We start from the raw sequence: 18,140 nt of genomic DNA on the forward strand, positions 1-18,140 counted from the left end.
CAGTAGATCAATGGATCAAGAAAATGTGGTATATCTACACAATGGAATTCTATGCCTCCATCAGAAAGAATGACATTGCCCCATTTGTTAGGAAATGGACAGACTTGGAAAAAATTATATTAAGTGAAGTAAGCCAGGCCTAAAGAAACATAGGTCCCATGGTTTCCCTTATTTGTAATAATAATATATGTCTGAGACAAGCAGAAATGGTTAGGTAAGTTGATGTTAGGCGAAATGAACCCCAAGATAAGGACTCAAGTATTTTTTCTTTCTTTCTATTGTGTCTAACATATTTATAAGATATTTCTTTGGGAAGTGGCGCTGTAGCTCAAGTGGTAGAGCGCTCGCCTTGAGCTGAAGAGCTGAGGGACAGCGCCCAGGCCCAGAGTTCAAGCCCCACGACCGACAAGTATTTAAGGGCTGGGAAGGTGGCTCAGTGGTAGAGCACTTGCCTTGCATGCATGAGGCCCTGGGTTCGATTCTTCAGCACCACATAAGCAAAAAGAAAAAAGCCGGAAGTGGCGCTGTGGCTCAAGTGGTAGAGCGCTAGCCTTGAGCTGAAGAGCTGAGGGACAGCGCCCAGGCCCAGAGTTCAGGCCCCACGACCGGTCCCCCCCACAAAAAAACTGCTCACCATTAAAAAAAAAGATATTTCTTTGTTGCTTTGTATGTCCCTCTCCCACCATATAACCCCTGTTTTCACTGTATTTGATGATGTTATAATTTGTGGATGGGACGGGAAAAAACAAATTGTTTAAATAGGGATACACTTTGATTCATTGCAACAATGAGATGTACAAGTCGTTATGTAGAAAACTGAATATTACAAATTTGGCACGGGGTGGGTTGGGGTGTGGGCAGGTGGCGGGGAGATGGCATTGGATGGTAAGGGGAAACAAAGGACGATGCAAAAATGCTTGATTAGAAATGTATTAATTACCTTGCTCATGTAATTGTAACCCCTCTGTATGGTATTTTCACATTTAAAAAAATTAAAAGAAAATAACTAAGAAAATAATGACATTATTTTTACCAAGTTTTTTGGTAAAAAAGTGAGTTATGAGTTGGGATCACCAGGAAAAGGCCTTTAAACAACCTTCTGGAATTTAAAACAAACAAACAAGAAAACCTCTTCAGGTATTAGATCTGTCCCAATGTCATGGCAACTAGAACAACAGCTCAAAGTAAGACAAGAGGGCCATTCTGTTGTTTATGTTGTCGTTTATGGCTCTGTGTATGCTCTCCTGGACTTCCATGTACTCCTGTTCATGCTTTACAGCTGCCATCGCCACAGCCAGCTCATTCATCATTTCTTGTAATTTGTTCTGAGGAGCCTCCATCTCCATTTCTTGTCTTCAGGACCCTCCCTGATCTCCATAGTGGACATCACTATTTTTGGAGTCATGGTAGACATCCTGTTACTGAAACCAAACTTGTACATTCCGTCCATGCGCGTAGCAAACGTGTACTTCCCGCTGGATTCTTGGTCTCCTTTATCAACATCGTTATTATCATCCTGTGATTTCTACTTTTATGTCGAGGAAGTCTCCCTCCACTGTCTCGAAGATGAGGCCAAGCTTGGTGCCCATGGTGACCCGCTCGAAGAAGCACTTCTGGGTGTGCGTCTCCATGTTGATGAAGTAGCTCTAGGCTGTGGCCAGGAGGGCCGCCAGGAGCACCAGGAGCTCTTCTGGAGCATCACCATGGTGGGGCAAGGTGCGGAGCCAGGATCAAGACACAGCTTCGACAGCCACCCTGCCTCTGCCTCGGTGAGTGTGATTTATTGTTCTACATTCTTGCAGCAATTTGTGCTGTATTTCGAATTGTTTTTACTTAACTCGTGTAGTAGTACATAACTTTTGATTTACAATTTTTTAATGTATGGATTGGAGGTCTTTTCATATACTTATTTTCAATCTATGTATCTTCTTTCATAATGCATTTGCTCAAACTTATTTTTAAAAAAAATTTGGTACTGTTACCATGGTTTGAGCTCTTGTTTAGCTTTATTTGCTTCTGGATCGTGCTTTATCATTTGAGCCACACCTCCAGTCGGGAATTTTTCTGGTTAATTTGATATAGAGACTTATGGACTTTTCTGAGTGTGCTGGATACGAAACAGTGTGATACTCAGTTCTCAACCACTTGATTACTGGAAGCTCTGGGTCTCCAGCTTCTTTGTTTATTCCTATTTTGGTTATTTATCTTCTCATTGATCAGTTTTAACAGTTTTTTTATGTATTTTTGGATACTAGCCCATCATTATCAAATATGGTTTACAAATACTTTATTGTGATTTGTGGCTTGTCTTTTCTGTCATTTACCAGTCTGTTTCAGAGCAGATTTCTAATTATTTTTTTCGTGTTGGTCCTGGGGTTTGAATACAAGGATGAGGCTCTCTCTTCTCTAGCTTAAGGCTAGTGCTCTACCACTTGAGCCACAGCTCCACTTCTGACTTTTTTAGTAGTTTATTGGAGATAAGAGTCCATGGATTTTACAACCCAGGCTAGCCTCCTGAGTAGCCAAGATTACAGGTATAAGCCACCGGTGCCTGGCAAGGATTATATTTTGTTGGAAATATTATCCTTATTTAATTGCTTGGCATATCTGTTTTTCCAGCTACTTAGTGTACAGAAGTAGGAAGATCTCAGTTGAAGTTTAGTCTGGGGAAAAGTGTGAGTCTATCTGGAAAACAAACTGAAAAGGAATTGATTGGATGTGCTTCTCAAAGGGTAGAACTCTTGAATACTTGCCTAATAAGCATAAGTCCCTGAGTTCAATTCCCAGAGCCAGAAAAAAATATACTGAACGTACCTATTCATCTACATGAAATACCTCATTTTTAGATATGTAGATTTTTCTTTTTTTACCATCACAGTTTGCACATTCTGCTTATACATGTGGTTCATTTTATATTACATTTTTATCTGTGTTTCATTTGTTTTGCACTAATACAAATAAATTTTAATTTCAAATTTCAATTATCTATTGCTGTTACATAGGAAGATCATTGGAATTTTCATATTAACTATATGTCCTAAAACTTGATTATAGTCACTCAGTCTGGGAGATTTTGTCATTGATATTTTGGTATTGTTTTACATAAAAAAATCATGTCATCTAAAAATAAAAGTATGCTTACATTTTTTTCCAAATATGTATACCATTTATTTCCTTCATGTCTTATTGCATTAGTTAGGATTTAAAATGTGACTTTATGAGGACTTGTGACAGAATATTTCTGCCTTGCTCCAGTTGTAAAGTTGCTTCATTTTGTTACCATTTAGAATGATGTTACGACCCAAATGCTTAGTGCATAGGACCATATATAGTAAAGACTATCAATATGAACTCCAATATATGGAAATAAGAGGTTCTTATTAGACCCCTATGTAGTTTGTTCCTTTTTTTCTCTTAGTTTTCTGTGCCTTGTGTCTTGTATATAAGATTATTCAAAATGTGGAAAGGAAAGGGAATCACAGAAACAGCAGGACAAAGGATCAACCAAAACAGCATTGATATTCACTGGACACTTTGTTCTATATTAACATTTCAACTTTGTGGGGGAGGGGAATACGGAGGGATAAGTGGAAGATAATGAGGGATGGGGTAACAATGATTAAAAACAAATGTACTCATTACTTTACTTACGTAACTATTACCCCCCTCATTACCTTTTCAATAAAAATAAAATACAATTTAAAAAATAAATAAAATATTGTTAAATATGAAAAAAAGAATTATGTTATGAGCTGGGCATTGGTGGCTCATGCCTATAATTCTATCTACTCAAGAAGCAGAGATCAAAGGATCACAGTTTGAAGCCAGTCTGGGCAGCAAAGTCCCCATGAGATTCTTATCGCCAATTAACAACCAGATAACCAGAAGTGGTGTTGTGGTTCAAAATGGTTGAGTGTTAGTCTTGAGTGAAAAATCTCAGGAACAATACCCAGGCCCTGAGTTCAAGCCCTACGACTGACCAAAAAAAAAAAAAATCATGTTATGAAGAGAAGTGGGGAAGAATGCAGTCATAAAATCCAATGAATGTCCTTCAGAATTAAGAAAATTTAGGGAGCTGGGAAGGTGGCTCAGTGGTAGAGCGCTTGCCTTGCATGCATGAGGCCCTGGGTTCTATTCCTCAGCACCACATAAGCAAAAAGAAAAAAGTCGGAAGTGGTGCTGTGGCTCAAGTGGTAGAGAGCTAGCCTTGAGCTGAAGAGCTGAGGGACAGCGCCCAGGCCCAGAGTTTAGGACCCATGACAGGACCCCCCCCCCAAAAAAAAAAGAAATAAGAAAATTTAGGGAAGGCATGGGTTGGGAGGGATGCAGGAGAATGATAAAAGGGCTGACAGTAGTAAAGATTCATTATATTCATAAACTGCTTGTTGAATATCAACTCCTATGTACTACTGAAAGATAATGAAAATTTTTAAATAAAAATATGATGTTAACGTAGTATAGTTGTGAAAGCCCCAGCCCAGAAGACCACACAGACACTAAGTCACGCACAGCAAAGTTTATTGTCAGCAAGCTGATAAGACTGTGCCTTTCAGGCTGGGTGCAAGCTTGTTTTTGTGCAAAGGAGGAAGGGACTGTCCTTCCTGGGCTGGCTTTGAATTGCAAGTCTCAGATCTCAGCCTCCTAAGTAGCTTGGATTTCAGATGTGAACTACTGGCATCCAGCTACTCAGCTCTTTAATTGGTATATTGAGCCAAATATCTGGATCTGACCTATTGGAACACACGGAATTGGGGTTCTAGTCTCAAAGACAATTCCCTCCATTCCTAATTTGCTTAGAATTTTTGGTTATTAAGTATTGGATTTTGCTCCCCATTTTCTACTGCATTTATTGATATTATCATAGAACTTTTGTTCTATTACCGGTTAGTGTGATTGATTGTATAAACTGATTCAAATGTTGAGCCAACTTTATATACATAATACTTAAAAGTGAATACTATGTAGTCAAAATATATACTTTTAGACATTGTAGGATTTGTTTTGCTAATATTTTGCTGAGGAATTTGGCATAAATGTTCATGGGAGTTATTAGACTATAGTTTTCCTTTTTTGTAATACCTTTATCTGATTGGGAATAATGTAATGCTGTCCTCATTGAGTGAATTGGGGTATATTTCTTCATTGACTTCTAGAATATATTTCAGAGAATTGTTACATTTTCTTCCCCCCATGAAAACCATCTGAGCCTTGTGATTTCTGTTTTAAAATATTACAAGTTAACTTCCCTGATTTTTACCTTCCAAGTAGCTAGAATGATAGCATTAGCTCTTTATCATCTTGGTGCCATGATGTTCTGCAGGTTCATAGCTAACTTTGGATTAAAACCTCTGAAACTGTGAGTCAAAATAAAATCTTTCTTTTTTATTGTGAAAATACTGTACAGAGGGGTTACAATTACATGGGCAAGATAATAAGTACATTTCTTATCAAACATTGTAGCCTCCTCCTTTGTCTCCCCTTCCCATCCATTCCCAAAATAAAATCTTTCTTAAGTTGATTTTCATGGGTATTTGTCACAGAAAAAGTCTAACACAACACCTTTACTATATTAGCCATAATATAGGAAATATGCTTCCCGAATCTCTGCCATAGCTGTTCAAGTTGGATACTTCTCTTGTTTTTTCAGACTGAGATTTTTCTTTGTTTCTTTATAGTATACTTTGCAATCTTCTGTGATAGCCAGACATGGTATATGAGGTAGAGATACTTGCCCCTTGAGTTTGAGAGTTGAGTGCATAGTTAGACATTAGTTTGCTTTTGCATTTGTATTGTAGGTGTCAAAGGCTAATTTTCCCCACTGTTTGTAATTGTTATGAGTAAATATAACACTGTAAATGATGAATTTTTGGAAACATAGTGCAGAATACTTCAAGAGTTAGCATCTCTGAGGGCCCAGTTTTAATGATGATCTATGTATTCCCTTAAATTTGTTTTGGTTCAGGAGCCCCAAAAGGTTTACAGTATAAATATCTGTTACTATTAATGTGATTTAATGTAAGAGCTTTATTTCTCCACCTGATTTCCCTCATGTGGTAATTGGTCATGCTAATTGTCTGGTACACCTTTTCTTTTTGTCTTATACTGGGTACTTAGTATAACTGTCTTGTGACCTCCTTGTGGGGAGGAATCTTTGGATTATTCTGGCTCGTGAACTGTGAGTGGAAGGGTTTTGTTATTTCTGTGTTAGAACCTAGTAATACTAATTTTACAATTAGTTCATTTCCCCCATAAGTAGGAAATAATAGAATTTCAAGGATGAAGACTAAGAAATAATGGTGGTAAAATTAGGCGGAAACCAGGGAAGACCAGTGTGTGGCTATACTAACTTAAGCCATTTAGAAACCATAGTCCCCCAAACATTACTCTACCTGATCCTGCATCTACTTTGTATAACTAGTTAACTACAAAATAAAATATGAAAAAATTATGAACCTTTTTTGTACAATGCATTTTGAAACTTTTATTGAAAAAACTTTTATAATTCATAAATAAAATTACATGTCTTTATGGTGTAAAGTATGTTCTGATGTAAGTAAACCGAAATGATTAAATCATAAAACAAATCCTCAGTTTTGAAGTAAAATATTAACAATTTTCAACTGTACAATAGATTGTCATGCTATATGATAGATCTCTAGACTTTATTCATCTTGTCTCACTAAAATTTTGTGCTTTTTGACTAAATTCTCTCCATTGTATTCTCCAGTTTGGCAAGTTCTACTTTTAGATTCTATATTTAAATGAGGTCATTGCTACTTCCCACCAAAAGATTCTGAGATAGTGGATGAAGAAATATACATATAGTATATTTCAGAATATTATTTATTATATAATTAATATTCCAATTACCATGATAGGCCAACAAATGTGTATAACTGACAGATATGGTTAAACTGATATTCTCTATTCCACCCTCTGTTTTATCCATTCAAATTAGCTTAGGACAAACAAGAAAGTTACAGGAAAATAAACAGTTGTTCACATTCCAAGGGATAGGTAACAGAAATTTCAGAAAGTACTTCAGCAGTTTTGGTAAGGAATCTAGGAATTTCTCACTAAGATAAGTATATAGAAGGAGTTCTGTCTTTTGACAAAGATTAATACAAAAGATTAAACATTTATAATCCTGTGTCTTTGGATATAGTATAAAAAAATCTAACCAGGGTTTTCCACTGTTGTCATTTGTACTTCAAGCACTCTATCAAATCTCTTGTATCCAGTCACAGTTTCCACAGGGCTGTAGTGATCCCACAGGTCATGGGGTGTTTTTCTTTCTGTACCTGGCTTATTTCAGTTAACATAATGTTCTGTCAGCTATATATGTTTCTGAGAATGTAGAATATCCTAATTTTAGGGCACAGAAATGGTGGGACAAAGGGTGAACAAATGCAGGAGTTATACTCACTGGGAAAAACTGGGAGAAAACAAGAGGTGACACTATTAAATAAGAAATATATTCATTACCTTCCTTATGTAACTGTGTCTCTTCTGTACATCACCTTTACAATAACAATAAAAATAACATAAAAAGCAATTCAGCATTTGTAGAAGAAACAATTTAAATATAAGCACAATTTACTTTTACTAAAAAAAGTTTCATGGATTCTCCTGCCTGGACTGGCTACTAATCACAATCCTCATATCGAAACCTCATGATTAGCTAGGTTTACAGGCATGAGCCACCAGCACCTAGCTTATTTAATTCTTTTAAAATATCAAGAGACTATTGTAAATTGTGGTAAAGTTTTTCCTACTGTAAACTTCAGCTAGCATACAGATAATTATTTCATGAGATATTTTAACATTCTGTAAGCTAATTAGTTAACTCCTTGGCAATGCACTGACTTAAAAAATCTGTGGAAACACATAAAAGAAGATTGACATTAAAATTGATTTTAGTTCACTGCTCCCTTCCTCTTTCATTCATTACCAGAAATTTGAACAACTGACAAAGAACAAATTAACTGTTTCACTGCATTTTGCTTATCACTGTATTCATTTTGCTATACTAATCAATGGAAAATTTCTTAGGACTATGCTTTCTTAGAATCTAAATTTGAGGGCCTTTACCTACCTGCTCAACTTTGAATTCTTTATTAATTAATAAGCATTTGGAAAACTTTGAGGAACTCTGATTGTTTATGGTATAGTTATAGTAATTGACTTAGTTTCCAAGGATGCTCAAAATTGTCATATAATTACACAGTTGGTGCCAATATGTTGTTTATATCACATAAGACTAAGTGAATGAGAATACTTTGGATTGTGTTGAAAGGAAAGGTTAATCCAGGAATATATTTTTAATGAGTAGGGTTTTTTAAAGCATATATATTGTCTAATTTAATATACCATGTAAGCCATGCTTAGAAATTACCACTATTCTTATATGCAATCCAAATTTATCATCCATTATAGAAATGAATTCTCAAATAGTCATTAATTCTTATTAAAATAAATGTTTGCTTTAGAATTGAAAGCTCAATTGACTTGGATTTATAATAATTAAGGCGAGGATTTAGCTTTCCTAGAATTAGTTATTTTCACATAAAAGATGAAAAGATTTAGACCACTTCTATGACTTCATTCTAGTATCTAATTCTAAAGCATGCTACAAATTACAGCTCTTAGATAATTCAAGAATTCAGTGCTCAGAAAACTTGATGTTATATAAAACAAAATTAATTTTGAGAAAGTAGATTCCTAAATTACGTGTATCTGGGAACTAGTTTATTGCTATATATTTACAAATAAAAAGTTTTTTGTTTGATAATAAAAATAGAAGTAGAATTCACTTTAAAGTAGAATTCATCTAAAAGTTTAATACACATACATTTAAATTGACAGGAGTGGAAAAACTATTTGTGTTATATTAGTATCTTCTCAAGCATTAATTCAGCTTATTCTGTGATTATGTTGTCTTGTATTTTAAAGATAGCCATACTAATATTTTTATATGTTTGCATTGCAAAAATACTTTACAGAGGGGTTAGAGTTACATGAGTAAGGTAATGAGTACATTTCCTATCAAGCATTGTTACCTCTTCCTTTGTTTTTCCCCTACCATCCTTCCCCCCCCAACTCCTCCCTCCCAGCCCCCAAAACTGTAAAGTTCTTTTTCAACATATTGTCTTGTACATCTCATTGTTACAATGGGTCAACCTGTATTCTTATTTCAGCATTTTGTTATCTCCCCTCCCCTCCTCAAATTAGAAAAATATATATACAAGATGCAGGTTTTAAGTATCAAAAAGTGAGATTTTCTCTGGACCACAAACGTTAATGCGTCCAAATTTTAAGATGATATAAGATAGAAGTGAAATAGCATCATTTGGACTATATGTGTGTAATGTATATATATTTTTAATGAAAATTTTATTTTATTTTATTTTTTTATTGTGAAAATACCATACATAGGGGTTAAAATTACATGGGCAAGGTAATGAGTACATTTCTTATCAAGCATTGTTGCCTCCTCCTTTATTTCCCCTTCTCATCCCTTCCCATCTCCCCCACAACAGCGCTCCCCCCTCAGCAGTTTCTCCCCGCCTCCCCCCTCTGCCCCGCCTACCAAAGTTGTAAAGTTCGTTTTTCGACATAATGTCTTGTACATCTCCTTGTTGCAATGGGTCCACCTGTATCTGTATTTAAACAATTTGTTTTTTTTCCTTCCCCTCCACAAAGTATACCAACATCAAATACATTGAAAACAGGGGTTTTACCTTGGGGGAGGGACATACAAAGCAACAAAGAAATCATGTTATAAATAAGTTAGAAACAATCGCATGAAAGAAAAACCATTTAAATCCTTATCTTGAGGTTCATTTCGTTTAACATCAACTTATCTGACCATTTCTGCTTGTCTCAGACATATACTAGTTATTGCAAATAAGGGAAACGAGGGGACCTATGTTTCTTTGGGCCTGGCTTACTTCACTTAATATAATTTTTTCCAAGTCTTTCCATTTCCTAACAAACGGGGCAATGTCATTCTTTCTGATGGAGGCATAGAATTCCATTGTGGCAATGTCATTCTTTCTGATGGAGGCATAGAATTCCATTGTGTATATATACCACATTTTCTTGATCCATTCATCTACTGAGGGGCATTGGGTTGGTTCCATATCTTAACTATGGTAAATAATGCTACAATATGTTGGGTCTTCGTCCCTCCCACGGAAGACGGACGGGGTCCGAGGAAAGGTAAGTGCACCACTCACCCATTCCCAAGTCTCCCTTAGCCTCGAAGACAGTCAGACACAGCAGGGAGTCAAGTCAAGGAAGAATTCGTTTATTATCACAGAGAAAGCATTTTTTTAAAGCAAAAAACCACGCAGCATAAAAGGGGAGGAAAAGGAACCAACCAAATGCTGTAAAGGTGACCCTATCATGCGCCTAAGCTTTTTATACTTTCCCTGCTGTCCATGAGCTGTTCACACACTGATGTCACTACACCTGATCATGGTATCCAATCAGATTGTAATGTAAAAAACTCGGGCTCTGGCCACTCAACTTCCTCTCAGCGCCATCTTTGCCACCTATGTGCCCCACAACAATAAAAATAGTTGTGCTGGTAGCTTTAGTATGGTATTGTTTATGATCATTTGGGTAAATAACCAAAAGTGGGATTGCTGGGTAATAGGGGAGTTCTATGTGGAGTCTTTTGAGAAACCTCCATACTACTTTCCTAAGTGGTTGAACAAGTTCACACTCCCACCAACGATGTAATAATGTTCCCTTTTGTCCACAACTCCTCCAGCATCTGTTGTTACTAGAGTTCTTGATTATAGTCATTATAACTGGGGTGAGGTGGTAACTCAATATTCTTTTGATTTTGCATTTCTTTTATGGCTAGGGAGGTTGAGCATTTCTTCATGTGTCCATTGGCCATCCTTCTTTCCTCTTCAGAGACGTTTCTCTTTAAGTCTTTAGCCCACTTATTTATTGGGCACTTGTTTCTTTGAGGATTTGTTGTTGGGGGACTTAATTCATTGAGTTCCAGGTATATATTAGATATGAGACCCTTGTCAGTTGTATGGCTAGCAAAGATCTTCTCCTGTAGGCTTTCTATTGATCTTGCTATCTATGTCTTTCACCATGCAGAAGCTCTGCAATTTCCTGCAATCTCATTTGTCCAACCTTTCTTTGATTTGTTGTGATTCTGAGTCTCTTTTAAGAAAATTTCAGCCTGTGACAAGGAGACCTAGGGTTTTCATCTTCCATCCTGTAATGTTTTCAGAGTGTCTGCTTTGACTCCGAGGTCTTTGATACATTTGGAGTTGATTCTGGTGCAGGGTGATATATAAGGATCTAGCTTTAGTTTTCTACAAGTCATTGACCAATTTTTTCAGAACCATTTACTGAAGAGGCTGTCTTTCTTTCATTCTACTTTTTTAGCTCCCTTATCAAAGATTAGATGGCTATAGGTCTGTAGGTTCATTTCTGGGTTTTCAATTCTATTCCATTGGTCTTGAGGTCTGTTCTTGTGGCAGTACCAAGCTGTTTTGATTACTGTGGCTTTGTAGTATAGTTTGAAATTTGGTATTGATGTTCCTCCAGCAGTGTTCTTTCTGTTGAATATCGTTTTTGCTATTCGGGGTCATTTATTGTTCCATATGAATTTTTGGATTCCCTCTTCTATATCCTTGAAGAATGAGGTTGGAATATTGATAGGTATCACACTGAATTTGCAGATAGCCTTGGGAACTATTGCCATTTTCAAGGTGATCCTTCCAGTCCAGGAGCATGGGAGGATTTTCCACTTTCTAAGTTCTGTTTTAATTTTCTTTTTCAAGTTTTTAAAGTTCTCATCATAGAGGTCCTTCACTTCTTTGGTTAAGTTAATTCCTGTTATTTTATTTTTTGTGGGGCTATTATGAATGTAGTTGCTTTTCTGATTTCAGCTGTCCTCATCTCATTGTTGGCATACAAAGAAACCATTGATTTTTGAGGGTTAATTTTATACCCTGTTTCTTTGCCAAAGTTTTGAATCAGCTTGAGTAATTTATGAGTGGAGTCCATGAGATTCTTTAAATACAAGATCATGTCATCTGCAGAGAGGGAGAGTTTTACTTCATCTTTCCCTAATTGGATCCCTTTTATGTTTGCATCTTGCAAACATAAGCTGTAGCTAGGCATTTTAATACTAAATTGAAAAGAAGTGGAGAGAGTGGACATTCTCATTGCTGAGTTAAGTGGAAATGGCTTTAGTTTTTCACCATTAAGTATAATGCTGGCTGTAGGTTTGTAATATACAGGCTTTATTGTATTGAGGAATGTTCCCTGGATTCCTCGTTTTCCAGAACCTTCATCATAAAGGAATGTTGTCAAATGCTTTTTCTGCATCTATTGATAAAACCATGTGGTTCTTATCCTCACTCTTTTTGATGTGATGAGTTTTATTGATTGATTTGCACATATTGAACCAACTTTGCATCCCTGAAGTGCTTCCTGTTTGATCGTGGTGTATGATTTTTTGGATGAATTGTTGAAGTTGATTGGCCAAAATTTTGTTGAGAAGTTTTGCATCAATGTTTATCAAAGAAATGGGTTTACAGTTCTCTGTCTTTGATGTGTCCCTCATCCCCTGGGGATGACGGTTATGATGGCTTCATAGAATGAGTTCAGTAGTGAACTTTCTCTTTCAATTTCATTGAAGAGTTGGAAGCGTATTGGTGTGAGGTGTGCTTTGAAGTCCTTGTAGAATTCCACTGTAAATCCATCTGGTCCTGGACTTTTCTTAGATGAGAGGTCTCTTATGGCTGTTTCCATTTCAATGCTTGATATGGGCTTGTTAAGATGGTTTAACTCATCTTGGTTTAGTCTAGGCATGTCGATATTTGCTAGGAAAAGGTCCATTTCTTCCAACTTCTCAAACTTATGAAGGTTTGAGAAGTATTCCCTTATAATGTCCTGAATCTTGGTTATTTCTGTGGTGATGTTTCCATTCTCATCTCTGAGTTTATTTATTTAGGTGTGTTCTCTTCTTTTTCTGATAAGATTTCTTAAAGGTCTGTCTATTTTGTTAATTTTTCGAAGAACCCACTCTTTGTTTTGTTGATTCTTTCTATGGTTTTTTTAGATTCTAATTCATTTAATTCTGATTTAATTTTAATTATTTCTTTCCGTCTACTGGATTGGGGTTTATCTTGCTGCTCTTTTTCAAGGAGGTTCAGATATCTCATTAAATTATTAGTCTGAGATCTCTCCAATTTGTTGATATAGGAACTCAGAGCTATAAACTTGCTTCTGAGTACTGCATTTTCTGTGTCCCAGAGGACCTGGTAATTTGTGTGTTCATTTTTGTAGAATGTCATGAACACTTGAATTTCATTTCTAATATCTTTCATGACCCACTGGTGATTCATCAGTGTGTTGTTCAGCCTCCATGTGTTAAAGGACATTCTTTGGTGACTTTTGGTGTTGAATTCTATAATTTCAATTTTTCTGAATTTGGACAAGTTTGATTTGGGACCTAAAATGTGGCCTATTATGGAAAATTTTCTGTGTGCTGCTGAGAGAAACGTATATTCTGATGCTGCTTGGTGAAATATTTGGTAGATGTCTGTTAAATATAGTTGATGGATACAGTTGTTTAGATCTGCGGTTTCTCTGTTGAGTTTTTGCTGAGTTGATCAATGTAGTGGGGATAGTGGTGTGTTAAAGTTCCCAACCACTAATGTCTTTGGATCTATTTGAGCTTTGAGGGAAAGCAGTGTTTCTTGGATAGTTTTAGGTGCTCCTTTGTTTAGAGAATAGAAATTTTGAATTGTAATATCCTCCTGAATGAGATATCCCTTAATTAGTTTGTTGTGACATTCCTTATCTCTAATGACTAATTTTAATTTGAAGTCTATTTTCTCTGATATTAGGATTGCAACTCCCACCTGTTTATGGGGGCCATTTGCTTGGTAGATTTTTGTTTCAGCCTTTCACTTTCAAAATGTGTTTGTTTTTATGGGCAAGTTGTGATTTTCTAAGGCAGCAGATAGAAGGATCTTGCTTTATAATCCAACTAGCTAGTCTGTCACTTAATTGGAGAGTTAAGTCTGTTAAAGTCGAGAGTTAAGCCTGAGAGGTGTTTTTGAATTCCTTCCATGTTATCCACCTTCTTGGGGGCTGCAGCAACTGGGTTCTTCCTATGGTTCTTGGACTCTCCGTTTCGGTGCAGTATCTTTGGCCTTTATTGTGGTCTTGTTTGTTTTCTATGTATAAGATATCTTTAAGTATCTTTTGTAGGGCTGGTTTGGTGGAGATATATTGTTTCATTTTTTCTTTGCTATGGAAGGTTTTTATTTGACCTACTGTTATGAAGGAGACTTTACCTGGGTACAGTATTCTTGGTTGATAGCTGTTTGTCTTTGGGGCATGGCATACATCATTCCAGGCTCTTCTTGCTTTAAATGTCTCTGCTGAAAAATCTGAGGTGATTCTAATTGGTTTCCCTTTATAGGTGATTGATCTTTTCTCCTTGACAGCATTAAGGTTCTTTTCCTTGGTCTGAATTGATCCTGTGTGGATTATAATGTGATGGTGGGATGTCCTGTTCTGGTCTGGTCTATTTGGGGTTCTAAAAGCTTATTGTATCTGAATAGGCCTATCTTTTTGCATGTTTGGGAAGTTCTCTGCTAGTATTCTGCTAAACAAATTTCCTAGACCACTAACTTCTCTCTCTAGGTGCTCTTCTACTTGCATTATCCTCAGATTAGGCCTTCTGATGGTGTCTTTCAAATGTTGAATAGATCTATCATATTTCTTCAATTTGTCTTGGAGAGTTGTATGTTCTTTCTCTATAGTATCTAGGTTGGCTGGGCACAAGTGGCTCATGCCTCTAATCCTAGCTACTCAGGAGGCTGAGATTTGAGGATTATGGTTCAAAGCCAGCCCAGGCAGGAAAGTCAGTGAGACTTATCTCCAATAAACCACTAGAAAACCAGAAGTGGCTCTGTGGCTCAGCTGGTAGAGCACTCTCCTTGAGCTGGAGAGCTGAGGGACAGCACCCAAGCCTATAGTTCAAGCCCCACGACCGACCAAAAAAATTTAGGCTGTCTTCAATTCCCGAGATTTGATCTTCTGCATGGTCTAACTTACTGTCAAGACTTTCTACTTTGTTTTTTTATTCCTTTTCCTTCTAATTGGTCGTCTTTGATAGCTTCAAATTTTTGGTTGGAGCTTTGTTTTAGCTCTTGCACGAACTTCTTTACTTCCTTAATTTGGTGTTCAGTGTTTATTCTCAAATCACTTAGTGGATTGGTTATGGTTTCCTTGGTCTCCTATTCCTTCCGTCTGGCTCCATTCAGCATTTCCTTTGTGGTCTCCCTGAGTTCTTTCCGCTGCCTGTTTGTGGATTCCATGAATGCCCCTTTTGATCTTTTTCTATTCTCATTCCTCTCTCACAATTCCTGTATTATTGATTAGCTTCCTCACGTTCATGCAATTCTGTAGTTCTCTTTGACTGTTCTTAGCCTGCTTACACAATTCTTGTGTTTCTCATTGATTGTTCTCATCCAGCTAATGCAAATCCTGTCTTTCTCTTTTACTATTCTTAGCCTGCTCACGCAATTCCTTTATTTCTCTTTGACTGTCTTCAACCTGCTCATGCAAGTCCTGTATCAACCTTTGAGTAGCTTCCTCATGCTCATGAGATTCCTATATCAATCTTTGGTTTGCTTTCCCTTTCTCCCTATCATGCTCACACTGTGTCCTTTGCAGCTTTTCAATCTTTCATTCACTATGTTTACCAGTAATTTTTGGGAACTCTCCTCTGGATTATTCATTAACTGTTCTGTCACCTGATTATCATGAGTGGGAGTTGAGATATCTGGACTTGCCATCTTTCTTGTTTTTCTGGCTTGTTCTTCTGATTTGCTATGAAACCAACACCAGTTTTTGCTAGAACACTATTTTAAGGCAAGCATCAACCAGAGTCCTGTAGTTGCACAGTCAAGATTGATGCAGATAAAATCTAGTTTAACAGATATAATCTATTCATTGTCAAACATCTATGTATTAATGGCTAAGAACAGCAAAGAAGAATTTGGCTAACCAGAAATTATTAGGTTTAGGGAGAAATGTGGGGAAAATAGGATTAAAGGAATGTGGAGAGGTAAAAGGAGATTCAATTTAACCAAGTCCTAAGCTCAGAGACAGAAATGGATTGGACAGAATGATAAGAGGGAGAGAAAAAGAAGAAGAAAAAATTGAAGTAGAAAAATTTAAATTTAAAAAGTGTAATACTTAAAAATTATGTAACTTTAACGAAATGATATTGAGAGAAGAAGGATAGGATGAGAGGAGGGGAAAGATAGAAAGGAGATATGAAAAAATAAAAAATAAAAACTTAAAATTAGTTTTTTGAAAATTATGTAGGTATAAGGGGATAATACTGCTTTTAAAGAATTTAAGCCTATGAGGTTGTTAATTGAGTAATAAATTTCTGGATTAAGTGCATACACAATGGGTTATAAGGTCTAATAATCGTCGTTGGGTATATATCTGGGGATGAGCAGAACATCAATTAAGTCACACAAAAAATAAAGAGAAAAATAAATGAAAAGGATTACAAAGAAAATAAAAGGACCAAAAGTTCAGAAGAGATAAAAAAGCACACACACACATACACTTAAAATAAAAATTATGAGAGGAAAGGAAAGATTAATAGAAAACAATTTTTTAAGAAAAATGAAAAATTAAAATGAAGGTGCAAAATAGAGTTTCTTGGGTTTTTTTGGGGGGGGGTTGGTGGGAAGATCCTATATCTCCCCTATGTCTGTAACCAGTCTCTTGTTGGAGTCTCTGATCTGCTTGTGGTGTTTGGTTTTCCTGTGGCTTGATTGGTTTCTAAAGTCAGTTTGAGCAGGCAGAAAAATGCTCTGCATTACCCAGGATTTTGTGACCCTCCTCCCAGGCTAGTTCAGTGGGAAGGAGATCTGCTTTGACTATCACAAAAGAGGGAGATGGCTGTTTTCTCTAGTTTGGTGACGCTGTGATGAGGCTAGGTTCTGGGTAGGGTTGAGGCCTTTCCCCAGATTGTAGCTTTTCTCTGAGGGGCTAGCTCCTGAGACACTCACAGAGCTCAGCCTGGAGCCATTCTCAGGATTTGTTTATTGTATTTCTATTGTTTGTCTTGGCTGCTGTAGAGAGCAGCAGCCTCTGGCTCTGTTTACCCAGTGAAGAAAGTCACTCCTCTGGCGGCTGAGCTACATCTGCCTGGGCTGGGTGACTTTCCCCTGTGTGGAGCCGAGCGTGGCAGGTCAGGTCAGGTTTCTGTGACCTGCTAAATGACTCTTGTTTTCTTCCAAGGCCTGAGTTGGAGGCTCATCCGGGCCTTTGACATTATCAAAGATGGAGATCTCCAGTGGTTGGGGTAGGGTGGCCTTCCCTCCTCTGCTCCCTGAGAAGGAATGAGGATGTCAGGGTTCTACTCACGCCAGTCTTGGTTCCTGGGTCATCTCTGGTCTGCGATCTGCAGGATGAATATCTGTTCCTTGTCAGTTCTTGCTGGTGTTGAGTAGAATCCGCTCACCCGCCATGTCTGCTGGCTTTGTCCCAGACTCTCTCTGTAAGTATGGCGGCTATGGCCCCTGCTGCTGCTACTGCTGCTGCCACAGCCAGGGCTACTGGCAAATGCCTCAGATGTGTCTCCTTGCCTGGATTTTCCCTCCCTGGCCAAACTCTCTGTACTGTGATGGCACACTTGGTGTGATTCTCTAGCCTAGGACTGTTCACTGGAACACTAAACTGCTTTCTATGGGAGAGCTTGTTTAGCTTTCAGCTTCTCCTCTGCCATCTTCCTCTGAATCTCTCTGTCTAATGTATATTTAACTGAAAGATGGAATCATGGGTTATGGCTCTGTCTATAGCTATATAGTGAATTAAGGTTTGGAATGATAAGAGTACAAACAAATTAATTCTTTAATTGCTCCTTGTTATTTTTAGTATTGACATCCACAATCATAAACTTTTACAAAACAAATTTATTTTTTTAATTTTTTAGTAAGTTTTTTATTGTGAAAATACTGTACAGAGGGGCTACGATTACATGAGAAAGGTAATAAGTGCATTTCTTATCAAGCATAGTTCTCTCCTCCTTTGTTTTTTCCCTACCATCCCTGCCCTCCCAT

General features: G+C 37.1%; 1 pseudogene; it reads right to left on the reverse strand.

The window, feature by feature from the left end:
- Positions 1–1,029: 1,029 nt before the first annotated feature.
- Positions 1,030–17,549, reverse strand: LOC105998960 (annotated as a pseudogene).
- Positions 17,550–18,140: the final 591 nt, after the last annotated feature.

The sequence above is a fragment of the Dipodomys ordii genome, unplaced genomic scaffold (assembly GCF_000151885.1).
Source record: "Dipodomys ordii isolate 6190 unplaced genomic scaffold, Dord_2.0 Scaffold178, whole genome shotgun sequence".
Lineage (NCBI taxonomy): Eukaryota > Metazoa > Chordata > Mammalia > Rodentia > Heteromyidae > Dipodomys > Dipodomys ordii.